The 18,342-nt window shown below is 39.2% G+C and overlaps 1 pseudogene; it reads right to left on the bottom strand.

The window, feature by feature from the left end:
- Positions 1–15,937: 15,937 nt before the first annotated feature.
- On the bottom strand, positions 15,938–16,678 carry LOC122201412 (annotated as a pseudogene).
- Between the last annotated feature and the right edge of the window lie 1,664 nt (positions 16,679–18,342).

Genomic DNA, 18,342 nt, shown 5'->3' on the forward strand with positions numbered 1-18,342 from the left:
ATCATGTTGATTGATTTGCAGATATTGAACCAAACTTGCAGGTCAGGATTAAATCCCACTTGATCATGGTGAATAATTCTTTTAATGTACTCTTGAATTCTATTTGCTAGTATCTTGTTGAGAATTTTTGCATCTAGTTTCATAAAGGATATTGGCCTGTAGTTCTCCTTTATCTGTTAGTGGGGTCTTTATCTGTTTGTGGAATCAAAGTAATCCTGGCTTCATAGAATGAGTTTGGAAGCTTTCTTTCCAGTTCTATTATTTAGAACAGTTTGAGAAGAATGTGTGGTAGAATTCCCCTGGGAAGGCCTAGGATTCTTATCTGTTGTGGTATTTTTGATTACTCATTCAGTTTCTTTGCTGGTTTCTTTGCTGGGACTGTTCTTCCTGTTTTCTGTTTTCTGTTTCTTTCTGTTTCAGTTTTGGTAGTTCATGAGTTTCTCAGAATTTGCCCATTTCTTACAAATTGCCCAATTTGTTGGTGTATGATTTTTCATTGTATTCTCATAATTGCTTGTATTTCTGTGTTGTTCATTGTGATCTCTCTCATTTCACTCGTGATTTTATCTATTTGGGTCCTTTCTCTTTTCTTTTTGATATATCCGGCTAGGGGTTTATCAATTTTGTTAATTCTTTCAAAGAAGCAGCTCTTAGTTTCATTGATGTGTTCTACTGGACTGTTGTTGTTGTTGTTTCTATATAATTTATTTCTGCTCAAAGTTTATTATTTCCCTTTTTCTGCTGGCTTTAGGCTTTATTTGTTGTTCCTTTTCTAGCTCCTTTAGATGTAAAGGAATTGTGTGTAGGTGTAAATGTAGGTTGTGTACTTGGGACCCTTGCTTCTTGAGAAGGGCCTGAGTTGCAATGAACTTTCCTCTTAGGACTGCCTTTTGCTGCATCCCAAAGGGTTTGGACTCTCATGTTTTCATTTTCGTTGACTTCCATGTATTTTTAAATTTCTTCTTCAGTTTTCTGGTTAACTCATTCATTCTTTAGTAGGATGTATTTAACCATGTATTTGAGTGCTTTTCAAATTTTTTCTTGTGGTTGACTTCAAGTTTCATAGGGTTGTAATCTGTAAATATACCTGGTATGATCTTGATTTTTTTGTACTTGTTGAGGGCTGACTTGTGACCCAGTATGTGATCTGTTCTGGAGAATGTTCCATGTGTAATCGAAAAGAATGTGTATTCTGCTGTTTTAGGGGTAATATTCTGACCATATCTGTTAAGTCCATCCAGTCCAGTGTGTCATTCAAAGCGATTGTTTCCTTGTTTTTTCTGCTTAGACGATCCGTTCATTACTATAACGGGGTGTTAAAGTTCCGTAGTATTAGTATATTCTTTTATCAATGTGTTTCTTTGTTTGTTAATAATTGATTTATATGGGTTCTTCCAAGTTGGGAGCATAGATGTTTACAAATGTTAGGTCTCCTTGGTGGATAGGTCCCTTAATTATGGTATAATGCCCTTCTTCATCTTTTGTTACAGTTTTTGTTTTAAAATCTAATTTGTCTGTTATACGTATGGGAACTCTGGCTTTCTTTTCATGTCCATTAGCATGATAGATGGTTCTTCATTACTTTCAATCTGCAGGGGTCTTTAGGTCTAAAATGAATCTCTTGTAGGCAGCATGTAGATGGATCTTTTTCTTTTTTTTTTTTTTTTTTAATCCATCCTAACACGTTAGGTCTTTTGATTGGAACTTTTAATCCGTTTACTTTCAGAGTAATTATTGAAAGATAGGTATTTAGTGCCATTGTGTCACATATAGAGACACATGTATAGGTGTTTCTGGTGATGTTTTCTGGCCCTTTGTAGTCTTTGTTGCTTTGGTCTTTTATTTATTTTTTTCTCCACTCAAAGAGTCTCCCTTAAAATTTCTTGCAAGGTTGGTTTAGTGGTCATGAACTCCTTTAGTTTTTGTTTGGGAAACACTTTATCTCTCCTATTCTGAATGATAGCCTTGCTGGATAAATAATTCTTAGCTGCATTTTTGCCATTCAGCACACTGAATATTTCTTCCTTTCTGGCCTGCCAGGTTTCTGTGGAAAAATCTCCTGCACACTGATTTGTCTTCCCTTGTAGGTTAAGGACATTTTTTTTCACTAGCTGCTTTCAAGATTCTTTCCTTGTCTGTGTATTTTGTGAATTTGACTATGATATACCATGATGATCAGCTTTTATTGAATTTAATGGGAGTTCTCTGTGCTTTTTGGCTTTTGATATCTGTGTTCTTCCTCAGATTAGGGAAATTTTCAGCTATAATTTGTTTGAATAAATCCTCTGCCCTTTTCACTCTCTCTTCCCCTCTGGGACTCCTATGATACAAATGTTATTCTGTTTTAATAAGTTGCTGAGTTCTCTAAATCTGCCTTCATGGTCCATGACCTTTTTTCTCGCTTCTTTTTGGTTTCATTATTTTCCGTAATTTTGTCTTCTTTGTCACTGATTCCCTCCTGTACTTTGTCCTTCCTCATTTTTATGGCCTCCGTTTGCGATTGCATCTCAGTTATAGCATTTTTGATTTCGGCCTGACTAGATTCTAGTTCTTTTATCTCTGTAGTAAGGCATTCTCTCATGTCTTCAGTACTTTTTTCAAGCCCAGATAATATCCTTATAACTGTTGTTTTAAATTCCAGTTCAGACGTCTTACTTATATTTGCATTGATTAAATCTCTGGCCATCATTTATTCCTGTTCTTTCTTTTGGGGTGAATTCCTCTGTCTTGTGCTTTGGAGAGAAGGAAAAAAAGCAAAATAAAACAAAATAAAGATTTTTAAAAATCAAAGAAAAACTTCTTTAAGTAAAATAAAATAAAGGAAGCTAGATCATGGGTGTGATTTGGTCTGCTTGTTACTAGAAGCTTGATAGAAAAAAGGTAGAAAGAGAGAAAAAAGAAGAAAGAAAAATTGGAAAATTAAAAAATATACATAAACTAAAATAAATTTAAAAAATAAAATAAAAATAAAAAATTGGTCTTTATCAAACAAACAAAACAAACAAAAGCAAAAGTACACCACATCCCTTTCCCCCTAGAGCTGAAGGTGAGAGCATTCTATGATCAACAGACTTGGTGTATGCTAGGGGTTTGTGCTATTCTTCTGGGAAAGGGGCCTGCTGCTGTGACTCTCAGGTGCAATTTCCCTAGTGAAGATGTGCCTGCAGGGTGCAGGGGGGTGGGGCTTGATGTAGCAGATCCATTTTCAACTTGGTGGCACTGTTAGTTAACTGAGTTGGATCAGGCTGGTGGGTGTGGGAAGACAATGGCTTCACAGTGTTCTCTCAGCCCACAGCTGCAGGCCCTCACAGACCTGCAAAGAGTGACCTTGCCTGTGTCCCTGATTTCCTTTTGAGCCCTGCCTTTACCCTGTCTGTGTCCAAGCTGTCCACCTGCCAAATAGCACAGCACTCGTGTTTTAAGTCAGGTGCCTCTGTGTTTCAAAACTCCACACTTCAGAGACCATCCCACCCCTGGCCTTACTTGCATTGATCTTCTGGGGGAGGGTCTCCCTGCACTGTGGCCGGTGCCAGCCAGCGGATCAGAGTGTATGGTAAATCACTGTAACACAGTCTGCATCAGGGTTTGCAGACCTCCACCAGTATCTTTGTTCCTGTCTTGGTGAGTGGGAGAGTTTGATGGCTCTCCCAGGGTCCTTTGCCCTTGGAGAGGTCTTATTACCTCTACCAATCCACTCCAAGCAGGGGAACCACTTCTCTCCTTGTGACCCTGGGGATCCTCAGGCTGCCTGCTACTGGGACTCAGCTCTGCTGTCCCAGAGGAACACCGCTCACCTTCCTAAGCATGAACCTGGCAATGTTGCAGACCTCTGAAACTTCAGAATCTGCTCCACTATTTCTAGAAAACTGGCAGTATTATAACCCTCTCTTTGTAACCCCACAAAAGGTTTTGGGGAATAATTTTCTTGCGTAGTCCTCTGTGCATATTTTCACTCTGTTTTTGTTTTTTGTTTTTCATCCCGTGCCTTTTCTCTCTTTTCTCACTACTACCACCACATTCAATGCTCCCTCCCCTGGGTACTGCCCAAGGCTCTTTTCTCCCACTCATTCTATAAAGTTACCACCTTCCACCGGTCCTTTTTCTTGTTTGCAGATGTGCAACCTGTTCTCTAAGGCTTCTGATGGATTTCATGGGTGTTCAGAATGATTTGATATTTATTTAGCGGTGTTGGAGGGAAGAAGCAAGCTTAGGGTCACCCTACTCCTCCATTTTACCACCAATCTCTGGAATGCCTTTTATATCACAAATCATTAATTGCAGAAATTAATAGAATTAGGAAAAACTTTAGTATTATCATAGTTTTAGGCTTAGGATTATTCCATTAACTATTCTTTTTTCAGAGTACATGTTATGTACCCCCGTCTTTAACCAAATTAATAGATACAGAATTTCTCTTCTATCCGTACTTGTGTAAAATCTTCAGCTAACTTAAGGTTATGAGTAAGAACAAATATGCATTCTATTCAACCAGCATCTAATGCAAGGGATATAGCAACTTGATCTCCCATGTGCAAAATCCATTTCAAAAAGTGTTCAGAAGAGTTGCCAATAGTGCTTCACACAGAGTGGCTTAACTTCAAAAAAATAGTTTACAGTTGGGAAATGAAATGTATTTGAGCTAGTTGCAAAAGTATGGCACATTCAAAGGAGGTAATTAAAAAAATTTAATGAAGGGTTTACTTATAAAGGGGTTGAAGAGATAGTGAAATACCAGGGGCTAGCAACAGCAGGAAAAGAAATTCTAAAATATGTATCTTTGTAGGAAAAGGCCACTGCCAACCTGAGTCTGCCAAAGTGAGAACCATAAGGACAAAAACTCAGATCTGCTCCAACCCCCTCTACTTCTCAGTCACCTGCAGGAGCCTCTCATTGGCCAAACTCAAACTGTTGTCAGAAGGCGAGGAAGCCTGGTTGATTCAAAGCACTGAAATTAGCTTCATGGTATACACTGCAAAGTGTAGAGAGGTGACAAGGATCCTGAAGAGATAAAGGGAAATTGTTCAGCACAGCTACGTGTCTTTTAAAAAGTCCCACCCAGGATAGACAAATATTCTTATGAAGGTCAACAAGACCTATGTAACATGGACCTGGCTTTCTATCTAACTTAAATTTCCTGTCATTCCCCACATACAACTTGTGCTCTAACCATATAGTGAACTTTACTTCTTCAGTATCTAAGCTCTTCCCCCTGCCTGAGTTTTTTCCCTTTGCTTGACAGTTTTTATTCTTCTAAATTTGGCTCAGGCTTCATCTTCCTTAACTTACAAGCATTACGTGATGGTTCTACCAATGTAGACTAAGCTAAGCCTTCTGTCCTCTGTGTTTCCATACCTTTCTTTAATTACTTAAGTGATAGGAAATCTTATAATTTGTTGTCAGTAATATTTATTTTTTCCTTTCAAGCAGCCCTTGAATTAAACACATATACCCTAGTGTGGGAGGTTTGAGGGAATTCAAGGCTGATCATGACCACAAGATGGCAGAAACACATTAGCTTCTGTTTCCTCACTCTTGCATTTTCTGCTGCCCATATATGCGAGATTACTTTCTGTTTCCCAAACATAACCTGCTTTCACACATTTTTGCCTTGGCTTTTCTGTTCTATTTAGAATGGCTACCCACTTACTCTTTGCCTGATAAAATCCTATTCCAAGCAAGTATTTGAGGCTAATGCCATTATCACTAAAATCTATTTTGTCACCAAAATACTTTTTTCTGTAATCTGTCTTGTCTCTCTTCATCAAAACCCTGCCTATTCTTGAAGTCACTATAAAATGTCATTTTCCCATCTGTTTTGATTTTTCTCCAAAGATGTTGTGCTATCTATTTTTACTCTCACAATTCTTATGATACTTCTATTTGGTCTTGTTATTATAGTTATCTGCTTACTTCAACCATTTACCTCTGTTAGATTGAAAAAAACTCTTACTTAAATGTACAACTGATATGTATTGGGCATCATTTGCATCCTGGGTACTGTGGCAGGTACTTTGCACAATTTATCTCATTTATTTTAAACAAAGAAATAGGTATTATGTTCATATCATAGGTAAGAAAATCAAGAGTGAGAGTAAGATTTCCAAGGTAATTTAGTCTGTGAGTGTAAGAATTCAAGCACAAGTCTTTGCAATTCCAAATCTACAATCTTAACAATATTATCAACAGATAATATATTATTCATCATTGTGTACATCTCAGTACATATCAGAATACTTTTTTAAACGTAATCATTGTCAAAAGAACTTTAACTTTTGCTTATTTTTTCCAACATTTCTGAAAAATCTCATCTAAAATTCACTTATCACTTTTTTATTTTTAGTGCCAAAAAACACATTGACTAATTTATTAGCGCTCATCATGCACCGAGCAATGATCCATTGCTGGTTATTCAATCCTGGACAAGAGACAGAGATTCCTTTCCACAGAGAACTTTCATATCAGGGCAGGGTAGTTGTTGGAGTGTGTGAGAAAAACAAGAGACAAACAATAAAAATATTAGTATGATTATTTTTGCTGTGAAGATGATGGAATAAGGTAATGTAAAATATTACTGGGGTTGGAAGATAGGGACTTTTGGGAAAGAATACTCTGGAGATGTAATAATTCAGTTTAAACCTGAAGGAAGATAAGAAAGCTAATATGTGTAGAACTTGGAGAAGAACCTTCCAAGAATGAGGAAGAGCAAATTCAAAGGACTCAAACAGAAGCTAGTTTGGTGTTATAGGGGACAGGAAAAGCCCACTGTGACTGGAGCAAAATTGAAAAACAGGCGAGGGAAGAAGATAAAAGTCTGAAAGTTTGATTCATATTCTGCCTTTTAGGTCATGATAAGAATTTTGGCTTTTCTTCCATGTCATGGAAAGCGTTTGGATCATTTTAACATTTTAAGCATGGGAATGACATTATCTGGTTGAGCTTTAGGAAGATTACATTGTCTCCTGGTTGAATATACAGAATAGGGGGGTTACAAGGAAGAAGGCAGTTGTAACAGTTAAGAGACTGTGGGCAGTACCTATGGGTGTGATGGGCTATCACTTTGTGATTATGTTACTTTATATGGCAAAAGGATGGTTATACTGCATGGGCTTGACTTAATCAGGCCAGGTTTTAAAAGACACAAGAAACAGCAACAAGTGTGCTCCTGATGATCTGAAGAGAGCATGTGGTGAACTGCCTGTGTGGGCCATGTGCCTGGGAGCTGAGAGTGATTCTGGACTGATAGTCAGCAAGAAATTGGGGACTTCAGTCTTACATCCACAGTCTTACAACTATTTAAGTTGTTACAGTTTTTGGTAATTTGTTATGCAGAGATTGAAAATTAATACAGATGATTTCTAGAATTTTGACCTGAGCAAATAGGTTGATGATGGTGTCATTCTCTGATATGGTCAAAGTTTATGACCCCCATGAGCAGATTGGGAGTCATATTTAATTTGTGATACCAATTAGGCAGGTAAGTGGAGATGGAAAGCAGACTAAAGTAGGCCATGCCTTTTAAGGGATGCCATCCATACCAAGGAATGGTAGTGGTAAGCTTGGCTAGAAAGAAAGTGTAGATAGAGGAGAAAGAAGGATGCTGGTGGTGGGCAACATTCTAACATTTACAAGAGAGGTAAAGGACACTAAGAAGAGGCATCCAGAGAGGAGGAGGTAGGGACTGAGACACATTTGGGATCCTTAAAACCTGGAGAAGGAAGTATGGCAAAAGTGTGTTCAACCATATTAAATGCTTCTGAGAGGTCAAGAGGGTAAGGGTAGAGAGTTGATCATTATGTATTCTAAGGTGAAAGTCATAGATGAACTTGATAAAAGCCATTTCCATGGGTGGGGGGAAAGCCAAGTAAAACTGAGTAGAAATAAGATTTGAGATGAGGAGGTGGAGTTAGTTAAAGATCAATATTTCTTGCTCTTAATATAAGCAGAGGAAAGGGACTATCACAAGAATGGTACACATAATAAAGTTTTGTTTATGCATTTGTTTTAGATATTGGTAATTCCAAGGTATTTTATGAGGAGAGAGAAAGTTTTGATGGTGATTGTATTGGTTTCCCATTGCTGCTATGAAAAATTTGCATAAACTTAGTAGTTTAAAGGAGCAGAAACATATTACCTTACAGTTCTGGAAGTCAGAAGTTTAAACTTAGTTTTATGTAGCCAAAATCATGGTGCTAGCAGGGTTGAACCAGCTCCAGGGCTAATCCATTCCTTACTCTTCTAGCTTCTGTTGCATTCCTTGGCTTGTGGCTTCATCATTCCAGTACTTATTTCTGTAGTCACATTACTCTCTCCTCCTTTGTAGTAAAACTTCCATCCGCTTCCCTATTCTGTGATTACATTTAGGGCCTTCTTGGATAATTCAGGATCATCTTTCCACCCCAAGATCCTCTACTTAATCACATCTATAAAGTCCCTTTTGCAATATTAGGTAAAGTTTGTAGATTCCAGGCATTTGGTGATGGATATATTTGGGGGAGAGTCATTATTTAGCCTACTACAGAGATTAAAAAAGATTGTGAGACAGAGGTAGAGGAAGGGAGGGATACACAAACAGATTGAGGGAAATTGGGGAGGAGAGAAACAGAGAGGAAGAAAGAGGAAGAAAGAGGAGAGAGGAGAAAAATGTTTTGATATAAGTAGAACATGATGAGGGTTAGGGGTAGAACTCTATCAGGAAGAAAAAGATATAGAATAAAATCAATTTAAGGGTTTAAAATTGCAAGGCTTTTTTTTTTCTTTTTTAATTGTGTGTGGAAATGGAAGTATGGGTCTTGAAGGTGATTCGTAGGTGTGTACCTAAATGGGTAATTTAGTGAGATGGGAGGCTACAAGGTACAGGGCAGCTCTGAGGGTAGAGGAAGATGACTGATTCAGTTTTGATACACTGAGTTTGAGATTAATATAATGGTTAACACCATTGTATGGTGCTTTGTATTTTCCAGACACTCTTCTAAGTACTTTACATGTATTTTTTAATTTAATACTTATAACAACACTAAGAGGTAAGATAAGTACCATCTTTTACACATGAATCAGAGATGTGACTTGTTCAAGGTTCTATGACAGCCTGGTTCTAAAACCAACCACTACCACATTAACTACCACATTAACATCCTGGTGGAAGTATCTACTAAGCTGGTTACACAGTCCTGAGTTCCAGAAACCTGTCTGGAGTTGAAGATTTAGATTAAGGAATCATCAGCATATAGATCACAGTCAAAACCATTAAAAAAATGCAGTAACTCAGGGAAAATATGTTAAGAGAGGATTAGTGGTCCGAGTGCCCTATTAATATGGAGATGATATGCAGCTATTAAGCTGTGGGATGTCCTTATCGGTATTAAATATTGAAATACAGTGCTTTCATACTGGTGACAGATTCTTCTCTGACTCCCATGTGTCCTACCACCATCCTAGCTTCCGAGGCACCAAGGAAGCCTGGGTGGGCTCTGCCAAGGAGGTATATTCACTTTTATTTTTTAAATAAGCATTTATTGAACGTATCTTATGGTGTTGTGGCAGATTATGATGAATAAAAGAAAATTCCCTTAAGAGATTTATGAAAAATGGCAGACACAACCATGGAAAAATGTGATTAAGCTTCAATGAAATTATTTTATAGCGTGGCATAGGAGCCCAGAGGAAACAGAAAGTATTGTCATCCACTCGTTGATTCACTCATTCAGTTCATTCATTCAATGTGTGTCAAAAGCTATTTTAAAGCATCTGGTGTATGCCAGGCACTGTATGTTGTTATTCAAAGACTAAGAAGACAAAATCCCAATCCTCAAGTGTGTAGTGGAGGACATGGGCACAGACCTGATTTGCATATGTGTTTGAGGATAAAGATACAAGTAGAAGACATAGTGGAGCATAATGGGAATGGTAGCCAGTTTTGCCCAGTTCCAGTGACAGTGAAGGCCAAAAATGTGCCCATGCTCCAGTTAGTTAGTAGGCAGATGAGTTTTTACACAATATTTAGAAAATTCTCACTTTCATGGGAAATTACTTTAGGGATTTTCTAGCCCACCCCTCCATTTTCTAAGCCTAGGACTCGGAGGTAGGCTGTGATCAGCCTGTTTCACACAATGTGTTAGTGGCTGAGCCATGAATCCTACCCAGTCTCTAAGCCTGTCCAGAGATGTCCTCTCTGCCTCATGTTGCTTATTTCCTGATGAGTTCAGGCTGACCAAACTTATTAGAATCCAGTCCCTCAGGTCTGTTTCTTCATTGCTATATCTCCATCATTTTAACAGTTATTAATCAAATTCATTTATTTATCCACTCATTCAATAAATTATTACTGAAATTCCTCCACATGCCAAACACTTATGTGTACTAAGGATAATGGAGCAAATAAAATAGTACCGTAGTTATAATGAATGTTAGAATGTCCACATCTTTTAGTTTCCTATGGCTGTCGTAACAAATTACTACAAACTTGATGGTTTAAAACAACACAAATTTATTCTGTTACAGTTCTGCAGGCCGTAAGTCCAAAATCAGTTTTGCTGACCTAAAATGAATGTGTTAGTAGGATTGGTTCCTTCTGGAGACTCCAGGGGACAATACGTTTCCTTGCCTTTTCCAGCTTCCAGAGGTCAGCTACATTCTTTGGCTCTTAGTCCTTCCTTCCATCTTCAAAAGCAGCAGTGTATCCCATTTCTTCTTTACAAAGTTGTGGTAGTTTGGGTCTTTTAATGAATTTGCTCATATCATCTTAGTTGTTGAACTTACTAGCATGTTTTCCATAAGCGTTCTTTCTTTCTTTATTTTCTTTGATCTGGACAGATGTTTATAATTGATCTTCATTATTTCTTTTCTTACTCTTATTTGGGTTTAATTTGTTCTTTTTCTGTTTTTGTTTTAAGTTGGGAGCTGAGATTACTGATTGGAGATTTTACCTCTTTTCTGGTATAGGCATTTGGTGCTATAAATTTATATGTAAATACTGCCCACAGTAAATACGTAAATAGCATCCCACAAAATTTTGTATATTGTGTTTTTATTTTTGTTTCACTTCAATACCTTGTATTTCCCTGTGGAAATGTGGGTCATTTAGAATTATGTTGTTTACTTTTCAAATATTTGAGTTTTTTTCAGATATCTCTCTGATATGGATATCTAGTTTAATTCCATTTTTTTTTTTTTTTAATTTTTTTTTTTTCAACGTTTTTTTTTATTTTATTTTTGGGACAGAGAGAGACAGAGCATGAACGGGGGAGGGGCAGAGAGAGAGGGAGACACAGAATCGGAAACAGGCTCCAGGCTCCGAGCCATCAGCCCAGAGCCTGACGCGGGGCTCGAACTCACGGACCGCGAGATCGTGACCTGGCTGAAGTCGGACGCTTAACCGACTGCGCCACCCAGGCGCCCCTCCATTTTGATTAAAGATCATACTTCGTGTGATTTTTAGCCACAAGATCACACAAACAGAAGCATTTTTAAGCATCCAGTTTCAAAAATGATTTTTTTACTGTGACTTTAGTTAGATGATTACTTTCATTTTTTCTTAGTATTAAAATGTTCTTGTAACATTTTCAACCTGGCAGGAAACTTAGATGTTTCCAGAAGTGTTAATGAAATGATTAATATAGAGGTCAGGACAGAATTAAAGAAACTACCAAGGGATATTGAGATATCCAAAGATACCACAAAGATACCATTACTACCCTAAGCTTGAAGGGGGAATGGAGGAAATAATGTACTACTGTATTCTAGGGAGAGAAGCAGCGTGGTGGAGGATCCTCCTGCAAGGGTTGGGACATCAATACTATCAGAAAACAGGGCCCATAACAGAGAGTAAGCAGGGAAGAAATACTCTACCTCTGTTTTACTCCTGCTCTCTTGTTCCCTGCTGGCACTTCTTTCTCCCTGTCTATGTCCAACCAGAAGCTAGCCAGCAAAAGAACCCAGTTATATATTCTTTAGTGATCACCTCTTAGACTATCAGAGCATAGAAGGGTATAGAATGTTTCCGTGTAAGAAGGAAAATGGCAAAAACCAATATCATCTTTTCCTTGAGGGGAGATATCACAACTATTTATTTTGTGTAAATATCTCTTATGCCGTTTTAGTGGTATCCACTTATCAACCAAGCAAAAGTCATAAAATTTGGATTTTTGTTTTTCATACTTTGTAACTAAGTTACCAATTACTTTTTATGTTGTGCAAGTATTTTTAAGGTTGCTTACCATTACATTCTAAATACTTGTAAAGGTTCTACAGTACGCTAATGGCTTCCATTTCTAAAACTGTTCACATTTATGACATACCGTGGAAATCTGTATCCTCTGGCTTCAACACGTTTGCTTCAATAACTTTGTTATGAATGATTCACTGAATGGATTTCATATGAGTTGCTATTCCCATAACTTATTCCTGAAATCTCCCTATTTTTAAATTGGCATGCAGATGAGATTTTATAAAAATAAGTTTTAAAGATGTACAACTTAAATTTTTTGTTTAAATGAGTACAGTTGACACGCAATGTTACATTAGTTTCAGGTGTACAACATAGTGATTCAACTTTTCTATATGCTATGCTATGCTCCCCACAAGTGTAGTTGCCATTGGTCACCATACAGCACTATTACAATATCAGTGACTATATATTCCCTATGCTATGCCTTTTATTCCTATGACTTATTTATTCTATAACTGGAAGCCTGTATCTTCCATTCCCTTTCACCCATTTTGCCCATCCTCCCATCCCCTCCCCTTTGCAACCATAAGTTTGCTGTTTGTATTTATAGGTCTGATTTTGCTTTCTGTTTGAATAATCCTTTGTTTTTTTGTGGGTTTTATTTTTTTGGTTTTTGGAAGATTCCACATATGAGTGACATGATTTGGTATTTTCCTTTCTTTGACTGGCTTATTTCACTTAGCATAATAGTCTCTAGGTCCATACATGTTGTCACAAATGGCATGATCTCATCCTTTTTAAAGGCTGAGTAATATTCCATTGTATATATATACCACATCTTCATTATCCACTTGTCTATTAATAGACACTTAGGTGGCACAAAAACAGACACATAGACCAATGGAATAGAATAGAAACCCCAGAAATAGACCCACAAACGTATGGCCAACTCATCTTTGACAAAGCAGGAAAGAACATCCAATGGAAAAAAGACAGTCTCTTTCACAAATGGTGCTGGGAGAACTGGACAGCAACATGCAGAAGGTTGAAACTAGACCACTTTCTCACACCATTCACAAAAATAAACTCAAAATGGATAAAGGACCTGAATGTGAGACAGGAAACCATCAAAACCTTAGAGGAGAAAGCAGGAAAAGACCTCTCTGACCTCAGCCGTAGTAATCTCTTACTCGACACATCCCCAAAGGCAAGGGAATTAGAAGCAAAAGTGAATTACTGGGACCTTATGAAGATAAAAAGCTTCTGCACAGCAAAGGAAACAACCAACAAAACTAAAAGGCAACCAACGGAATGGGAAAAGATATTTGCAAATGACATATCGGACAAAGGGCTAGTATCCAAAATCTATAAAGAGCTCACCAAACTCCACACCCGAAAAACAAATAACCCAGTGAAGAAATGGGCAGAAAACATGAATAGACACTTCTCTAAAGAAGACATCCGGATGGCCAACAGGCACATGAAAAGATGTTCAATGTCGCTCCTTCTCAGGGAAATACAAATCAAAACCACACTCAGATATCACCTCACGCCAGTCAGAGTGGCCAAAATGAACAAATCAGGAGACTATAGATGCTGGAGAGGATGTGGAGAAACGGGAACCCTCTTGCACTGTTGGTGGGAATGCAAATTGGTGCAGCTGCTCTGGAAAGCAGTGTGGAGGTTCCTCAGAAAATTAAAAATAGACCTACCCTATGACCCAGCAATAGCACTGCTAGGAATTTATCCAAGGGATACAGGAGTACTGATGCATAGGGGCACTTGTACCCCAATGTTTATAGCAGCACTCTCAACAATAGCCAAATTATGGAAAGAGGCTAAATGTCCATCAACTGATGAATGGATAAAGAAATTGTGGTTTATATACACAATGGAATACTACGTGGCAATGAGAAAAAATGAAATATGGCCCTTTGTAGCAACGTGGGTGGAACTGGAGAGTGTGATGCTAAGTGAAATAAGCCATACAGAGAAAGACAGATACCATATGGTTTCACTCTTATGTGGATCCTGAGAAACGTAACAGAAACCCATGGGGGAGGGGAAGGAAAAAAAAAAAATAGAGGTTAGATTGGGAGAGAGCCAAAGCATAAGAGACTGTTAAAAACTGAGAACAAACTGAGGGTTGATGGGGGGGTGGGAGGGAGGGGAGGGTGGGTGATGGGTATTGAGGAGGGCACCTTTTGGGATGAGCACTGGGTGTTGTATGGAAACCAATTTGACAATAAATTTCATGAAAAAAAAAATAGACACTTAGGTTGCTTCCTTATCTTGATTATTATAAATAATTCTGAAATAAGCATAAGGGAGCATATATCTTTTCAAATTAGTGTTTTTATTTTCTTTGGGTCAATACCCAGTACTGGAATTATTGGATCATAAGGTATTTCTATTTGTAATTTTGGGGGGAAACTTTATGCTGTTTTCCACAGTGTCTGTACAAGTTTACAGTGAATGGATTTATAACTTCAATATAATATAAGACATCTATAATATAATATAGTAGATATATAATACATCTATTTAAATTTTTCATCAGAAAATTTCCTTATGGCCTTTTGCTGTCAGTTCTTTTTTTGTTATTGTTTCCACTGCATTTATTACTAATATAAAAAATGTTTAAAAGAAAAAAATTAATTCTCAGTTCTCCAACGGCTCTCATCCTTCCCTCTTGCCCACACAACTCCTGACCCATTTCCTCAGGGCCAGCTCAAAACTGAGCCTGTTCACTGCTATTTTTATAGAAAGCAACCAGTGCCAGGGATGCAGGGAAGAAGCTTAGATGAAGGCAACCCTACTGCCCAGGTTCCACCCAAAGGTAGGCCGGGTGGAGATTCACAGAATTCAGATGAAAGGGCTGGTGGCCTCACAATGACATAGTGTAACTAAAGTGGGCTGGAGAGGAGATAGGGTTACTCGTCAGAAGCTTTAGAGGACATCTCATGGACTTGTGTCAAACCCAGAAAAACCAACGCCAGGATGGGGAGACCAGGGAGGCAGTCTTGCAGAAAGGTTCACAATTCTCCCATGTTGGGAGGTATGGGCACCAAGTCTCATTTGTTTTGGCAGAAAAACTTACTCTAGTGTTGGGAAGTCACAAAGAGGCCACGGACACTGAGAGAGGCTGCATACAAGGGGATGGGCAGTTTCACAAAGCACAGTGATCGCAGACCAGAGTGGTGGAGATCATGCTACTGATGCAGAAATTACAAAATCCAAAAGCAGGGAGAGCGTCCTTTCAGGGAGTAACTCTGAACCAGTCATCCATACTTGACCCCAGGTCAACCTGGTGAGTTTCACAGGACAACTGGCAACTTTGGAGGTAAGGGTTGTTTCATTTTAAAAAGGACTTAAGCAGCTAGAAGGGAGTGCTAGGAAACTGCTCCAGGGCTCTCAGGAATCAAGGGCAGTACTGGGGACTGGGTGAACGGATGCATAAGAAACAGCACCAAAGAGGTTTCCTGTTCAGTCAGTTGGTGAGGGGGAAGAGGATCCAGAAGGCAGTTGAAGGGAGCAAAGATGGGGTCTTGAAGGCGAGTCTCTAGAGGCTGGATCAGAAGAAAGACCACACACTGGCACCAGTGATGAAACACAACTCTGGACCCCAAATGGGGAGGGGATGGATGGAGGTGGGTGTCACTGATTGAGGGTGGTGGGGGGAACAGCCTCACAGTAGCCATCACAGGGCCACAGGGAAATATATGACTGCTAGGTCCAAATGGCTCCTTCCAGCCTGGATGGGAAGGCACAGTCTCACAGAGGAGGTCCATTGATGCCTGCATGGTAGAAGGCACAGAGGTCCTCATATCGACAGTGGCCCTTTTTTGGCAAAGTGTCAGCAGACAGGGTGGTTGGATTTGTCTTCCATAACTTTGGGGCCATCCTTGGGTGGGCAGATAGAGACCAACTTATGAGCTTTTGAGGATTTTTCTCTGCTCTTTGTGAAAGCCTCCCCTGGAAGGACCCCCACGGCGTGGTCCAGGAAAAGGAGGTTCAGTACTGGACCCCCACCAACCACGACCATATGGGCCACATCTGGGGCCTAGGCCCCCCGAATTGGGCCTCTGCCCCAGGGAAGAGGTTTGAGACTCAGTAGTGGTGAAATCATTGGTCCCCTTGATCCTGGAGGACTTCTGTGAAGAGAATCTGCATTCTTTCCTATCTGGCTCCTTTCACTCAACATCGTGTTTGTGAGAATTAATCCAGGTTGCCTATAGCAGGAGTCCATTCATTTTCTTGCAGTGTAGTCTCCCATTGCATGCACACACAACAACTTATTTATCTATTCTACTGATGGTGGACATGTGGGAGGATTCCAGCTTGGGACTGACTTGGGGTCACCCGGCTTTCCATTTGGCCATGGGGGGCACCCAGAATCCTGGGTGGTCCTATGGGACTCCCACCCTCCTCGACTCTACTCTCTTCCTGCTCTGGCAGCGGGGGCTGCTGTGGTGGTGGCAGCTGCTACTGATTCTGCTTCTTTTATTTCGGCATCGTGGTTGCAGCAATGGCTGCAGCAGGATTTGGAGGGCAGTGAGGAAGGGGCACGCTGGGTTGCTGTCATTTCTTATACACTGGTCCCCAAGTAGCTACTGACTCTCGAATTTCATAAAAATGGAATCATACAGTATGAACTTTTTTGTGATTAGTTCTTTTGTTCAGCACAGTGTTTTTTGGATTCAATTATGATGTTACATTTTTCAGCAGTTCATTAAAAAAAATACTGAGTTGGGTCACCTGGGTGGCTCAGTCGGTTGAGTGTCTGACTTTGGCTCAGGTCATGATCTTGTCATTTGTGAGTTCAAGCCCCACATCGGGCTTTTTTCTGTCAGCCTCTCTGTGCAGAACCTGCGTTGGATCTTCTGTCCCCCTCTCTCTGTCGCTCCCCTACTGGTGCTATCCCAAAAATTAATAAATATGTTTAAAAACCTGAGTAGTATTCTGTTAAATGAGTGCACTATAAGGATACACTAGTTTATTTGTGTATTCATCTATTGACACACATTTGGGGTTTTTTTCGAGTTTTTTGGATAGTTTGAATAAAGCTGATAAGAACAATTGTAATTTTCTGTGAACAAAATATTTAATTTCTCGTAGGAGCCTAGAAATAGAATTGCTCTGTTGAATAACAAATATACATTGGATTCCATATCACTATTTAAATTTTGTCTCTTTTTAGTAGAGTTTAAAATCAAGGGAGACCCAGAGATTGTAATCTGTGTCTACAAGCATAATACAAAGAGCTTCAGAGAATTTTATGAAGCCAGACTCATGGGAATGTACTGTTTATCTCAGCTCTCAGGACTTCATTTTTAATAACTTCCTCTTAGGAAAAACCACTGTTCAGGCCCTTAGAGAATTTAGGTTTTTGTCTTTGACAAGTGGTTGGCAACAGTTTAGGATAGAGAAATGTTCTGAGTGTCAGGGAATAAAAATCCTGGAAGAAGTGCCAAGTGGGATTTGGATCTTCAGACTGCAGATTTCACCATCCTATACTCAGCCCTTGACCCCTCACCAGCGACTCCACTGCTCTGTGCTTAGCCCAGCCCAGCAGGTAAGAGTAGGGAATTGTCCAGGGGACTACATCTCTTTAGGAGCTTCTGCAAGATTTGTGAAGAATTGGCCTTTCCTCTTCAACACGAACTTTCCTTTTTTGATGTGTGGGGCACTTATCTTTAACTCTCTTTGCAAGAACTTGGTACAGAGATTCTGTTCCAAGGTACCTGCAGGGATCAGATTCTGTACAGTAGAAAAAAATTAGGACTTTTACACTAAAATCTCTATGGTAATAACTTTCCACATTGACCTCATTTTGTAACAACTGGACCCTGGCCGATACTTCTCTGCCCTTTGCTGACTCTGCTTCCATCCCCTTGTACTTTTCCCATTGCTACAGGCAGAAGCCTACATGGAAACCTGGTATTTTGATTTTGAAAATCTCTGGATCTAGAAACTGAGATGAATATGACAGCTTTTGAGGACTTTTGTTACCGAAAGACCCAATAGTTTGCTCTATCATCTCTGTCACAGTGTACATACTTTACCCTGATCTCATGCAGAAGGTAAAGTGGCCAATTGGTAATTTTCTTCTTGAGTTCAAGGTAGGAAGAAAAAAAAAAACATTATTTGTGCAACTTTACCTACTCCAAGCCTAGGTG

This window comes from Panthera leo, chromosome D1, assembly GCF_018350215.1.
Source record: "Panthera leo isolate Ple1 chromosome D1, P.leo_Ple1_pat1.1, whole genome shotgun sequence".
Lineage (NCBI taxonomy): Eukaryota > Metazoa > Chordata > Mammalia > Carnivora > Felidae > Panthera > Panthera leo.